This window comes from Cervus elaphus, chromosome 15 (assembly GCF_910594005.1).
Source record: "Cervus elaphus chromosome 15, mCerEla1.1, whole genome shotgun sequence".
Classification (NCBI taxonomy): Eukaryota; Metazoa; Chordata; class Mammalia; order Artiodactyla; family Cervidae; genus Cervus; species Cervus elaphus.
The window spans coordinates 69558087-69572930 of NC_057829.1; positions in this window are offsets into that span (position 1 = coordinate 69558087).

Here is a 14844-nt window from a genome sequence, read left to right on the forward strand (position 1 = left end):
TTGCAGTAGAATATTTCTTAGAGGTGTTACAACAGCAATTTTATCTTCTTCATTTAAAAATATATGTTTTTCTAAATGTTTTATTGTTCATATATATTAATTTTATAATAATTGTTATGAATTTTCAAAATCCTAGAATAACTTGTCTCTTTTCTTAAACCTCATGGAAAATACCCACAATTTGCCATGATTTCTTACTCCTTGTTTCCTTGTTATTTATCACATTTTGCTTATTTCTCTAGCAGTACTTCCTGGAGAGACTTTTTTTTTTAACTTTTTATTTTGTATTGGAGCATATTAACAATGTTGTGATAGTTTCAATTGGACAGCAAAGGGACTCAGCCATATGTATACATGTATTTAAGAGACATTTTTATAACTCCACATTTCTTAACACTTTGTTAGTGACATGATGTATACTCAGGACCTACCTGCTGATTGATTGCCAATTTTCTGGTTTTAATGAATTTGTATGTAGACTGTATGAAAAGAAATTTAATACATCAAGTAGCTTAAAATCACCAAGGTGTCTGATATTATTATACAGGTTTTTATTAAATACTGAAGCTTACATCCCACATAAGGGTATAGTTCTGTGGTTTAGTACATGCCAAGAGTAAATAGATGGCAAGATATCAATGAAAACCCATGTAGAAAAATTTAGTGGCTAATACTCATAACCTCAACTCTTAACTCACTTGTCTGCACACATAGAAATGACTGAATTCTGACCCATCTAGGGTATTGATGAGCTAACACTGAGTAGGTTCTGGGATGACAAATTAAATGGTGTTCCCACTCTGGAGAAGATGCTAGAGAAAAGATTGAAATTTCTTGGGGTAGCTGCAAATCACATTAAATATCATTTCCTTTGTTTCTGCCAAAGTTCTGCCCATTCGTTTAGCTTGATTTAAAGAACATATGATGAAAATGGAGAACAGTTTCTAATCACAGCGATTAATTACCCAGGACTAAATTCAGAGATTTTCTAATTAAAATTTCAAAGTATCTTAAATCTAGTGTCATGCTCAAATGATGAGGCAACACAAGGCATGTTTTAGAATAGCCTACAAGACATCGAGGAAGAACAGATATTCCCAAGTATACAGAAAAGTAGATTCTTGTTTAAAATGTTCTCAGAGTCTCAATCCTTTGGGAGAAGCCATTCTTATCCTAGTTGTAGGTACAAAATCAGACATGGAGCTGCTGTGAGTGATCTGTGAAACTGGTCAAGAACCATGTGTTGTGCAGAAAACAAATGTAAACTGGCAGAACACGATGAGATCCAAGAATAACCAACAGGGATGAGCAGTAGATAAGTCACACTTGCATATTCATTCAACAAATATTTACTAGCTGCATATTACATGTCATGTACTCTTCTAGGTACTGGCATATATCAATAAATAAAATGGACATATCCCTACTTTTGTGGAGTTTATATATAAGCAGATAGAGAAAGATAGGAAATGAAGTAACAAATAAGTAGTTTTACTATATTTTTGTATGTAAGAAAATAAGTGATACAGATAAAAGGAAAGTAGGAAGATGAGAGCACTGGTTATGGGATGGAAGTGAGGAGGGTTGCAATTTTAAGTAAAGGTGTCAGGGTAATCCTCATTGTTGTTTAGTTGCTAAGTTGTGTCTGACTCTTTGTGTACAGACTCCATCTACTGTAGCCCACCAGCCTCCTCTTTAAGAAAGAGTATTATTTGAAAAAGACTCAGAAAAAGTGAGTGACTGAGTCATATGGCTCTTTGGTGGAAGAACTTCCTCTTCTCTAGTGCAAATCCCTAATGCCTAGAGTATGCTTGACACATTCCAGGATCGTCAAAGAATCCTGTGTGTCTAGCATGGAGTCAGCAGGTAGGAGATGTCATAGGATGTGGTTTTATCGATGTGATAGGCTCAGATCATGTAGATCATTGTAGGCCAAAGTAAGGCTTTGGCTAATTCACGTAGGTTCACATTTCAACAGTAATCCTAGTCTTCATTCTCTCTATACTCCCTTCTAGCCTACCTTTTAACATGAGTTAATATCTTCAGCCTGTTTATACGGCATCTTTTCTTACTACCTGTGTTCTTGCAATAAGAATAAACCTGATTTATGTCTTTGCATATTCCAATTCATGCTAAACTCTATGGGCATATTTGTTTTCCTATGGTACAGGGAGTTTTTCTCTGTAAAAACATCGTCTATGCTTGTCATTGCTTCTAGAATTAAGTCAACACTTCTCTCTTGACCTTGCAGGATCTGACTCCTACCTACTTCTCAATCTAAAAGTTTCCCGTGCACCATTCAATGCATGCTGCATGTTAAATCTCTTCAGTCATGTTTGACTCTTTGCGATCCTATGGACCATAACCCTTCAGGATCCTAGTCCATGGAATTCTCCAGGCAAAAATACTGGAGTGGCTTTCCTTCTCCAGGGGATCTTCCTGACCCAGGGATAGAACCCATGTATCTAAAGTCTCCTGCATTGCAGGCAGGTTCTTTACCACTAGCGCCACCTGGGAAACCTTTCTTTTCTCCAATTTCTATCTCTTTGCTCATGCCACTTTTTAAACATCTTCTCTCCTCAACACCTTTCCATTCTTCATATCTTCCCAAATGCCAGAGACATCTTTATCATCACCAGTAATCTCAGCAACAAGTGACATCTCATGTTTCCAAACCTCCAGCACTTTACTTTTACTTCTCCTAGGACAGATCCTAGGGTCTGAAATATTAATTATTAAATGGACTCAAAATCAGTTGGGAGTTAAATCTGTGTCTTATTCATGTTTTTATTCCCCACAGAATGTGGAAATGTTAGTGCACTTATAAATATTGATAAAATGAATTTCAGCACTCAATCTGTAAGCATAGGTAGGATTTTAACATTATTGACACAAACCCATTCTGGACATGATGGTCAGTCCTCCATCTTGACCCATGGGCCTTTAACTTTGGATTACAGATACCTTTGTACTCTTTATGACTTACCATGCTTCAAGCCCAAGACAAGGAATGCAGGATTAATTTAGGAATCCATCATATTTTTAAAGCCATGACAACTTGCTGTATCATAAATATAGCAGATCACCCAGAAGCATAAATAATGGAAATGCTGCCTTGGGGGCAATAAAAGTGATTGATGCTCTGAGTTGCTGTTAACCCTGGTTATCCTTGTTCCATGTGGATCTTTGTTGCCTTCCTCTCTGCCTGAGATTGGAACTCTAGAAGCAATATCTGTGAAAGAAATCAGATGTCAGACATCCACTGTGCTTTTCTAGTCTGAATTTGCAAATGAGGGTTAAGGTATCTGATTCAGAATAAACTAGGTTCACACATACGGATGTGTTCTTATTGTATTATGTTATTAATTGAGGAGCACTGAATAGATGTAGGATAAGGAAAATTAGGCCACTCTGGTTTTACTCTTATTTAAATACAAAAAGCTTCAAAAGAACTTGTCCTTCCCTTGAATGTCATAGATAAGGATGCCTTTTTCCCAACAGCCATATAGGCAGATGTTGAATGAATTCCATTCAGGTTCTGATATGCTGAAAATGGATATTTTGCTGAAAATTTGGCCCAAGAAGCATCATGTTAGAAAGGAAAGAATGCTATCTGAGGATAAGAATGCCTGATTTGCATTCTATTTTTGCTGCTAATTATTTTCATTAGCTGGTGTGAGTTTCTCAGCCTCCTCTATCATGTCTCTGACCCTGTATATATGCAGTCATGGAGAGGAGAGAGACAAGCCTACTTTGAATTATGTGCCTACTTTGTGCAAAATGCTTTACAAAACTTTTCTGATTCTAAGCTTTTCAATGATCTGCTATTATGTCCATTTTACAGATGATAAGATTGGGGTTCAGAGAAGCTATGTCACTTTCCCATGATAATGGGAAAATAAAAGGAAAATCTGAATTCTAGCTAATTCTAGCCAAAGGTTATAATGAGAACTGAATACATGAAAGTTAAAAAAAAAAAGAGCTTCTTCCTGTTCTAACATTCTTTGATTGTCATCTGATTGTACTGTGGAGTTTTTATACAATGGCAAGTACTGAGACTAGAGCAATGATTTTGCTAACTTTTAATCCCTAGTCAATCTCTGACTCCTTTATGAAGGAGAACAAGTCTGCTCTTAACAAGCTTCCCAAATAAAGTCACACCAGAAGGGGTAATTACCGATTGGCTAGCCAAGAAGAGCACTTCCATTTTGAGTTAAAAAAAACAAACAAACAAACAAAAAACAAAGATCATGTCAAAATAATAGTCAGTTTCATCAGTGTGAATTCTTTCACTGGGACCTTCTGCAGATTAGAATTCTGATTTGGGGAAACTTCTATATCTAGCACAGTGGGGAGCTTGAACTTTGTTTTCTTGGAGGTCTTTTAAAATGAGTAGTTTTATTTTTCTCTGTTAGAGCAGCAACAAAGCATGTGCTTTTCTGTCTTTAGGTCTGTGTTCCTATTAGCACTGCCTGAACTGTGATGTCACCCCCTCTAGACCAAAATGTTTGTTCATCTCTTTTTTTTTAAGTTACCCCATTTGTGATTTTATTTTATTTTTTTCATTTATTTTTATTAGTTGGAGGCTAATTACTTTACAATATTGTAGTGGTTTTTGCCGTACATCGACATGAATCGGCCATGGATTTACATGTGTTCCCCATCCCAATCCCCCCTCCCGCCTCCCTCCCCACCCCATCCCTCTGGGTCATCCCAGTGCACCAGCCCCGAGCACTTGTCTCATGCATCCAACCTGGGCTGGTCATCTCTTAAGATCCTGTTCAATATCTTCTTTTCCAGGAGGTTTTCTATAGGCACTAAACCTATTATGCCATTCTAGCCCCCATCAGTTCTGTTTTTCATTAGAATTGTCTATGTACCTTACTATAACAAATAAATCCTTATATTCCCAGAAGGGCCTAATGCAATATTTTATAAAGAGTATCATTTTAATATTAATTTGTGTTAGGAATCAATGAATCTATTATGTAATTCATAATTTATGAGGATTAAATCGTGAAGGAGGGAGGGTACTGCCTTAGACTGGCTCACTCACAGATAAACCCATCAGCAGTAGAGTCCAGCTGGGCTCAAGCCTGACCTGCTAAGTTCCTTCTCCATTTTCTTTTCTATGACTCCCCAACAGTGTTCACCCTCCATCACAGTGAATGCAACTCACAAACAAACCTACCGGGCAATTAGACAATTTGTCATAAAGTAGATGACTGAGAAAGACTGGCAGGCAGGCACATGGACATATCAGTTCCCTGACAGGGTAATTGTCTGGGTGTCTACAGAGTTACTTATGCTAATCACTCCTTTCTCTTAACTGGGGAGGCCAGTCTGTTGCCAAGAAACCAAGGGGAGAGTATTGTTTTGTTAAAAATACTTTCCTTTCAGGAAGGGGGATGTCAGTTCTCCCTCTGCTTTTGGATCTGAGGTTCAATTTCATGGCATTTAGAGATGATCCAAACCAGTCTGGACAGAGTCGCAGCTTCTCATCTGCATTGTGCACTCAGGCACGTGAGACATGGTATTCAGCCTTTGAACTGTATTTAGCAACACATGGAAACATAGGAACACACAGAGACCAAAAATGTCTCTTTGAGATGAAAGTGGGGACAAGAGAAAGAAAGAAGAGATGACTCAAACAATGTGGGATGTTCACCTCCTGCTTGTATCTCAGCTTTAATGTGCTTCCTAGAGAGCCCACTTACTCTCCACATTTTCATCTAGTAATTGCTCAAAAATCTTCTCTAAAGAAATGATTAAAATCCTCATGCCATTCTCAATTAAACCATGTGGGCAAAAAGGCAACAATTAGTCAAAGTATCGATAAGTACTTCAATAAGTTTGTCAGCAATAACTTTTACACAACTGCCTGGTTCAAAAGCTCTGAAGTGGGACAGAGCAAACCCTTGTGAATTCATTCCAACAGTCTGGAATGAGCCTTCCCTGACACTGACAGTTGATTTCCTTCTTCCTGATGGAGTTGGTTTTGGTCTTACTCTGAATCCCAGAGGAGATCAATCCAGAGACCCATGTGCCCCATCAGTGTGTTATAGCTCAGAGATCAAGAAATGAACACTGTTTCATGTATCGTGCAATGATCATGGGAAGTCCCTTCTTCACGGCCCTTCCTTCTCTCCCACCCCAGTGAGAGTCAGAAGGATGGCTGTAGAGAGGAAAGTAGCAAGTGGCTGTTTGAACACATGTTTGTAACCTTGGGGATAATAGAGGCTCCTGTTGTGGGTGAACAACTAGGGATTCTATTCCTGGCCTTAAACCATCTTCTTGGTCTCAGAGGAGTCCTGAAAGTCCTTTACAGAGACAAAAGCAAGGGTCAGGGGTAGGGTGAGTCTCTTTTTTCAAACCTACAACAAGGAAAAGTTCTATGGTAGGGAAAGACTCTGCTAGTCATAGTCATGGGTAACTAAAAAAAATCTATGCCAGTCAAGCCAGGATCCTAACATGTCTTTAAATGTATGAGATTTTCCTGGTTTTCTTTTTTTCCTAATTTTTTTAAAATTTTGGAAGTTACAGCATAGATGTAGTCCACAATCACCCATAGTAAACCTGCCTGCTAGCCCAGATTTGTAAGGTCTAATTAAAAGCAATAACCTTTTTTTCCAGAGGGAGTTTCTCCACACGCCAGAGGCTGAGTTGCAACAACTTGCTTGACTAGTTTTGCAACTTTACAAGAGTCTGGGGAATTCAGTCTGCCCCAAAACATGCTGTGTTACTGTGTGATTAAAGCATTTCCAGACTTATTCACACTCAGAGGCAGAAACAGAATCAGGCTTCCACTGCCCTCCCTGACCTTGAACAGGGGTCCGTTTACTGGGGACTGAGTCTTTCCCTATAATAGAACTTTTCCATGTTATAGGTTTGAAAAAAGATGCCCCCAACCTTGTTTTTGTCTCAATAAAGGACTTTTAGGACTCCTCAGAGACCAAGAAAATGGTTGAAGGCCAGGAATAGAATTCCTAGTTGCTCACCCACAACAGGAGCACGTTGTTGTAATCCCCAGGGTTACAAACGCATGTTCAAACAGCCACTTTCTGCTTTTCTCTCTACAACTGTCTTTCTGACTTTCACTGGGGTGGGAGAGAAAGAAGAGCTGTGAAGAAGGGGCTTCCTGTGGTCATCACAGGACACATGAAACAGTGTTCATTTCTTGATCTGTGAGCTGTAACACACCGTTGGGGGCACACTGGTTCTCTAGATTGATTCCTGTGGGACTGGGGAGGAAAATCCAGCATTCCTTGTTGAGAGATTTAAAGGATATCCTTGCAGTACAAATACATTGAATTCCACAAAAGCATTGCTTGTTTTAAGATTGTGTGTGGGTGCTAAGTCGCTTCAGTAGTGTCTGACTCTGTGCAACCTTATGGACTGTAGCCTGCCCGGCTCCTCTGTCTATGGGGTTCTCCAGGCAAAAACACTCCAGGAGTGGGTTGCCATGACCTCATCTAGGGGATCTTGCCGATCCAGGGAGGAAACCCACATCTCTTACATCTCCTGCATTGGCTGGCGGGTTCCTTACCACTAGCACTACTTAAGACACCCTTAAGATTGCATAGAAGCAGCTTAAATTCATCATCCAAAGGTCATATTCTGCAAGAGGAAAAGGAAAATATTAACAAATGGGAAACAAGCCTATTAATACAAAGGTTATAACCAAAGTTGTTGAATAAACTATTACTGTAGAAGATGGATAAGTCAAAGAATAGGAATTCTTTGCCATGTTAATTTAAGTAGGGATAGTTTCTTGTTGTGCAGGGGGACTTTCAAAGATGATCAAATCCAGTAGTTTCTCATAGAGCAAGCATTTGCAAAGGTCTTCTAGTGTCTTGTTTGCTCTTGTGAGTATGTGACTCTTGGTGTCTTGAGGAAAACCTGGCTACTTCCTGCTGCACTCTTTAATCCACCCCTTCCTCCATAACTTTGAGCTTTTGTTACATGTCCTGGAGCATCAATTTCTCATTACAAAATAATGGGATCTACCAAAGTGATCATTAAGTTTTCTTAAAAAGTGCTATTAAATGATCTTTATTAATTTTGTTCCTCTAGATGTGTGTCATGTACTATATTTGCAAATACTTCTCTCTAAACCAGTTCCTTTAAAAGTAATGTAAAATAATAACTTGAGCCTCACCTCAAATACAATCTAGAGAAATATGGGTTTGATGAGCTGATTTAACTTTTTAAAAAGATACACAAAAATAAATATTGAAAAAAAGTATTTACACATCCCCAATTATCTCATGTGTCACATTAATATGTGACAGCAATTCAAAAGGAAAGCAACTAAATCCTATAATCAGAATATTAATTTTGTATAAGATTTTTTACTTTTCTCAATGTTTTTAAAGTAACATGTAAGGATTCTAATTATACCATGAAGTGAGATGAGGTGATTTTATATAGTAAGTTGCTTTCTTTCAATGGACCAACAAGCCAATGTAAACCAATGCAGTCATAGAGTCTTATTTTCTGTGAAAAAGCTAGAATCTTAACATTTTAAGAGATAAGATTTGACAAGAGTGAATCATAGAAACTTAACCTACTCTTTCCACTGCTGTTCCTGAAGGAGATTTGAAAGGAGAACTACCAAATTTCAGCTCCAAATTTAAAAACAAAGCAAAACATGATGTTTCAGATTGAAGTATTATGAAAAAGTAAGAAGGAAAAACATATATCCTAATAACAAGGAACATATAATGAAATTGCTTCCTCAGCCATAGCTTTAGCAGAGCTCATGAGATGCTGTAATGAATCCTTTATCTGGAAGGGCCCACCTATAATTACCTTAAGTAAAGAGACCATTTTCTATAATAATTAAAACCAATTACCTTTACTTTGGAGTAAAAACAAACATTACTGGGCTTATGTATCCTAATTTCCATAAATCTAACATTCTCTAATATCACCATAGTAATTACTGGTCCCATGATTACTACACACACACCAGAAGAAAGAAATTAAATCATGTTGCATCCGGATGCCAGGTGCCTGCCCTCCTGAAAAGCACTAGAACTTGAGCTCAGTCTGAGGTGAATAAAAGTAATTGGACCTTCCCTCTCTGTAATTAATTTATACTTTTATAGAGGAAAGCAATGCATAGAACTCTGAGTGAGGAGAGAAATAGAGCTATTGGTGGCAATATTTTTATACTGAAAAGTATAAACCTTGTTCTCAACTTAATAACCTGGCATGTTGAGTTTAATATTCCTATTTATAGTTTTAAAGATGTCTAGAAATTTCTGATTTTGGCAAGGGCAGTGCACTTATCAAATCCATGTTTAAAAGACAATTTTTCTTGAATGCATGGGTCATCTTGCAGTATCAAAGCAAACTCTTAGCTTATTAAAACTTTGAAAGGCTGTATTTTTTGCAAATAGATAGAACAACATTCATAGAGCTACTGGATACAGAGGATAGAAAAGACAGAAGGATGGCAGAGAAATCTCCAGTTATATCACCCACTTGTTTTAAAGGTAGATGTGTAATGACCATGTTCATTCAGGGCAGAGGCTTCGATCCTTCTAAAAAAAAGTGACATTTCACAGATAATGGATTTTTAAATGATTTTACAATGGATAGGTATGAAGATTTCTGTTGGTTAAAACTAGGACTCTTAGTAACATAAAGATGATGGTCTTAAGCATTTAGTTCTGGAGGGAACAGATCATTTAATCCACACAACTTCTTTTAAAGATGAGAAAACAGAAGCCTGAAGCGTATGGTAAATTGCCTGAAGTCTCATGACTTTGCTTCTGAAGTCTCGTGCTCTTTTGTTTTGATAGAGGCAAAGCAAAAACAACACTCAGTTGTGGATGTTACTGGTGATGGAAGCAACGTTCGATGGTGTAAAGAATAATATTGCATAGGAACCTGGAATGTTAGGTCCATGAATCAAGATAAATTGGAAGTGGTCAAATAGGAGATGGCAAAAGTAAACATCAACATTTTAGGAATCAGTTCAGTTCAGTTCAGTCGTTCAGTTGTGTCTGACTCATGGCTGAAAAGTGGGAAAGTGTTTGAACCCAGACACAGTCCATGGGTCAGAAACAGTCAGACATAACTTAGCAACTAAACAACAACAACCCTGACAAATAATGTGCTTTTTACAGTTCAGCATTCTCACTGCACTTGGATTTCACTCTGGTTTAATAGGACCAGAAAACACAATGCAACAAACCAAAACATGACTGTACTGGAAAGGCAGGGAGTTTTTACTGCTTGATTGAGTCTAAAGAAAAACACTTTGTTTCCTAAAATGTGCTTAGGAAAAATCCTCACTTTCTCTGATTAGAAGAAAAGCAACATCAGTGCTTTGGCTGTGATTGATATATCCATGATTAACAATATAAATATGATAAAACAGGTTATATGCTTACTGATCCCTCGGAAAGAATATTCCCAACAGATAAGCACTTTTTTTTTTTTCCTATAGGGTAAATTATTAGCTTCATTCCTCTGCTGGTCTTTCAGAAGAAAATTTATGATCCAGGTGCTGGTTCAATGAAAATGTCGACCTAGAGCATCAACTTAGAAATTCATAATGTGAATCTCATTTTAAAAATTTGCAAGTGTGTTCATTAATGAGAACATTAATGACAGAGCCAAAGCAAAGAAAAAACACCCACTTGTAGATGTGACTGGTGATGGAAGCAAAGTCCAATGGTGTAAAGAATAATATTGCATAGGAACCTGGAATGTTAGGTCCATGAATCAAGATAAATTGGAAGTGGTCAAATCAGAGACGGCAAGAGTGAACAGCAACATTACAGGAATCAGCTCAGTTCAGTTCAGTCGCTCAGTTGTGTCTGACTCTTTTGCGGCCCCATGGACTGCAGCACGCCAGGCCTCCCTGTCCATCACCAACTCCCGGAGCTTATGCAAACTGATGTCCATTGAGTCAGTGATGTCATCCAACCATCTCAAAGTCTGGTGTCTCCTTCTCATACCTTCAATCTTTCCCAGCATCAGGGTCTTTTCCAATGAGTCAGTTCTTCACATCAGATGGCCAAAGAATTGGAGTTTCAGCTTCAGCATCAGTCCTTCCAATAAACATTCAGAACTGAATTTCTTTAGGATCGACTGGTTGGATCTCCTTGAAGTCCAAGAACTCTCAAGAGTCTTCTCCAGCACCACAGTTCAAAAGCATCAATACTTTGGTGCTCAGCTTTCTTTATATTCTAACTCTCACATCCATGCATGACTACTGGAAAAACCATAGCTTTGACTAGACAGACCTTTGTTGGCAAAGTAATGTCTCTGCTTTTTAATATGCTGTCTAGTTTGATCATAGTTTTTCTTCCAAGGAGCAAGCGTCTTTTAATTTCATGGCTGCAATCACCATCTGCAGTGATTTTGGAGTCCAAAAAAATAAAGTCTCTCACTGTTTCCATTGTTTCCCCATCTATTTGCCATGAAGTGATGGGACTGGATGCCATGATCTTTGTTTTCTGAATGTGGAGTTTTAAGCCAACGTTTTCACTCTCCTCTTTCACTTTCATCAAGAGGCTCTTTAGTTCTTTGCTTTCTGCCATAAGGGTGTTGTCATCTGCATATCTGAGGTTACTGATATTTCTCCCAGCAATTTTGATTCCAGTTTGTGCTTCTTCCAGTCCACTGTTTCTCATGATGTACTCTGCATATAATTTAAATAAGCAGGGTGACAATATACAGCCTTGACGTACTCCTTTCCCTATTTGGAACCAGTCTGTTTTTCCATGTCCAGTTCTAACTGTTGCTTCCTGACCTGCATACAGGTTTCTCAAGATGCAGGTCAGGTGGTCTGGTATTCCCATCTCTTTCAGAATTCTCCACAGTTTATTGTGATCCACACAGTCAAAGACTTTGGCATAGTCGATAAAGCAGAAATAGATGTTTTTCTGGAACTCTTTCTTTTTCAATGATCCAAGGGATGTTGGCAATTTGACCTCTGATTCCTCTGCCTTTTTTAACTTCCAGCCTGAACATCTGGAAGTTCATGGTTCACATATTGTTGAAGCCTGACTTGGAGAATTTTAAGCATTACTTTGCTAGCATGTGAGATGAGTGCAATCCTATAGTCATTTGAAATTTCTTTGGCATTGCCTTTCTTTGGGATTGTTTGGTATGAAAATTCATCTTTTCCAGTCTTGTGGCCACTGCTGAGTTTTCCAAACTTGCTGGCATATTGAGTGCAGCACTTTCACAGCATCATCTTTTAGGATTTGAAATAGCTCAACTGGAATTCCATCACCTCCACTAGCTTTGTTCATAGTGATGCTTCCTAAGGCCCACTTGACTTCACATTCCAGGACGTCTGGCTCTAGGTGAGTGATACACTGTCATGGTTATGGGGATTGTGAAGATATTTTTGTATAGTTCTTCTGTGTATTGTTGCCACCCCTGCTTAATATCATTAGCTTCTGTTAGGTCCATACCATTTCTGTCCTTTATTGTGCCCATCTTTGCACGAAATATTCCTTTGACTCACTAATTTTCTTGAAGAGATCTCTAGTCTTTCCCATTCTATTGTTTTCCTGTATTTCTTCACATTGATCACTGAGGAAAGCTTTCTTATCTCTCCTTGCTATTCTTTGGAACTCTGCATTCAAATGGGTATATCTTGCATTTTCTCCTTTAGCTTCTGTTCTCAGCTATTTGTAAGGCTTCCTCAGACAACCATTTAGTCTTTTTGCATTTCTTTTCCTTGGGGATGGTCTTGATCACTGCCTCCTCTACAATGTCAGGAACTTCCCTCCATAGTCCTTCAGGCACTCTGTCTATCAGATCTAATCCCTTCAATCTGTTTGTCACTTCCACTGTGTAATCATAAGGGATTTGAGTTGGGTCATACCAAAATCGTCTTGTGGTTTTCCCTACTTTCTTCAATTTAAATCTGAATTTGGCAATAAGGAATTCATGATCTGAGCCACAGTCAACTCCCAGTCTTGTTTTTGCTGACTGAATATAGCATCTCCATCTTTGGCTGCAAAGAATATAATCAATCTGATTTTGGTATTGGCCATCTGGTGATGTCCATGTGTAGAGTCTTCTCTAGTGTTGTTGGAAGAAGGTGTTTACTATGACCAGTGCGTTCTCTTGGCAAAACTCTATTAGTCTTTGCCCTGCTTCATTCTGTACTCCAAGGCCAAATTTGCCTGTTACTCTAGGTATCTCTTGACTTCCTACTTTTGCATCCAGTCCCCTATAATGTAAAGGACATCTGTTTTGGGTGTTATACAAGGTCTTGTAGGTCTTCATAGAACCATTCAACTTCAGCTTTTTCAGCATTACTTCTTGGGACATAGACTTGGATTACTGTGATATTGAATGGTTTGCCTTGGAAACAGACAGAGATCATTCTGTCATTTTTTGAGATTGTATCCAAGTACTGCATTTCAGAATCTTTTGTTGACTATGAGGAATATTCCGTTTCTTCTAAGGGATTCTTGGCCACAGTAGTAGATATAATAGTCATCTGAGTTAAATTCACCCAATCCAGTCCATTTTAGTTCACTGATACCTCAGATATGCATATGATACCACCCTTATGTTAGAAAGCAAAGAAGAACTAAAGAGTCTCTTGATGAAAGTGAAAGACAATAGTGAAAAATTTGGCTTAATACTCAACATTCAGAAAACTCAGATCATGACATCTAGTCCTATCATTTCATGGCAAATAGATGGGAAACAATGGAAACAGTGAGAGACTTTATTTTCTTGGGCTGCAAAATCCCTGCAGATGGTGATTGCAGCCATGAAATTAAAAGATGCTTGCTCCTTGGAATAAAAGCCATGACCAACCTAGAGAGCATATTAAAAAGCAGAGACCTCACTTTGCCAACAAATGTCCGTCTCTTCAAAGCTATGGTTTTTTTTTTTTTCAGTAGTCATGTATGGATGTGTGATTTGGACTATAAAGCTGAATGCTGAATAATTGATGCTTTTGAACTGTAGTGTTGGAGAAGACTCTTGAGAATCCCTTGGACTGAAAGGAGATCCAACCAGTCAATCCTAAAGGAAATCAGTTCTGAATATTCATTGGAAGGACTGATGCTGAAACTGAAACTCTAATATTTGGCCGCCTGATGTGGAGAACTGACTCATTGGAAAAGACCCTGATGCTGGGAAAGATTGAAGGTGTGAGGAGAAGGGGATGACAGAGTGAGATGGTTGGATGGCATCTCCGACTGGATGGCCATGAGTTTGAGTAAGCTCTGGGAGTTGGTGATGGGCAGGGAAGCCTGGCATGTAGTCTACAGGGTCACAAAGAGTCGGACATGACTGAGCGACTGAACTGACTAACCCATTAATGTGTTTTCATGAAATCTGACGTATTCAAGAACTTCTGACTAATTTATATAATGATACGTCTTCAATATGTTTGAGCACAGCAAAATGGATGCATTTGTGTTACTAACTCTTCAAGATAAATAAAGCTGTGCTGATAGAAATTTTCTGAAAGGATGCTCCTTTTGGTCTCTGGTTTGTCTGGTATTTATTGATATCCATAAGTATGTCTGTTGTTTGATTTTTTTTTTTTCTTTCTTAGCATTGAAAACTATACCATTAATTGCTTTCTTTTCCACATGAAAATTTATTGATGGTGATCATACTTTAGAAAAAGGGGTGTCCCGACAAAGCTCACATTTTATGTGGTTTGGAACTTACATTTGAGCCTCTAGGCTTAATGTGACAGGTATACTTTGTAAGACTGAAGTTGTCAGCAAAATGCCCTGGAGGATAATAAAACTCTGGAAGAGAGGATGGTGTGTACAAGAGATGATGGATCTGTGACCTGCAAAGTAGACTCTATAAATTTTGACCATCACAACCACAGAA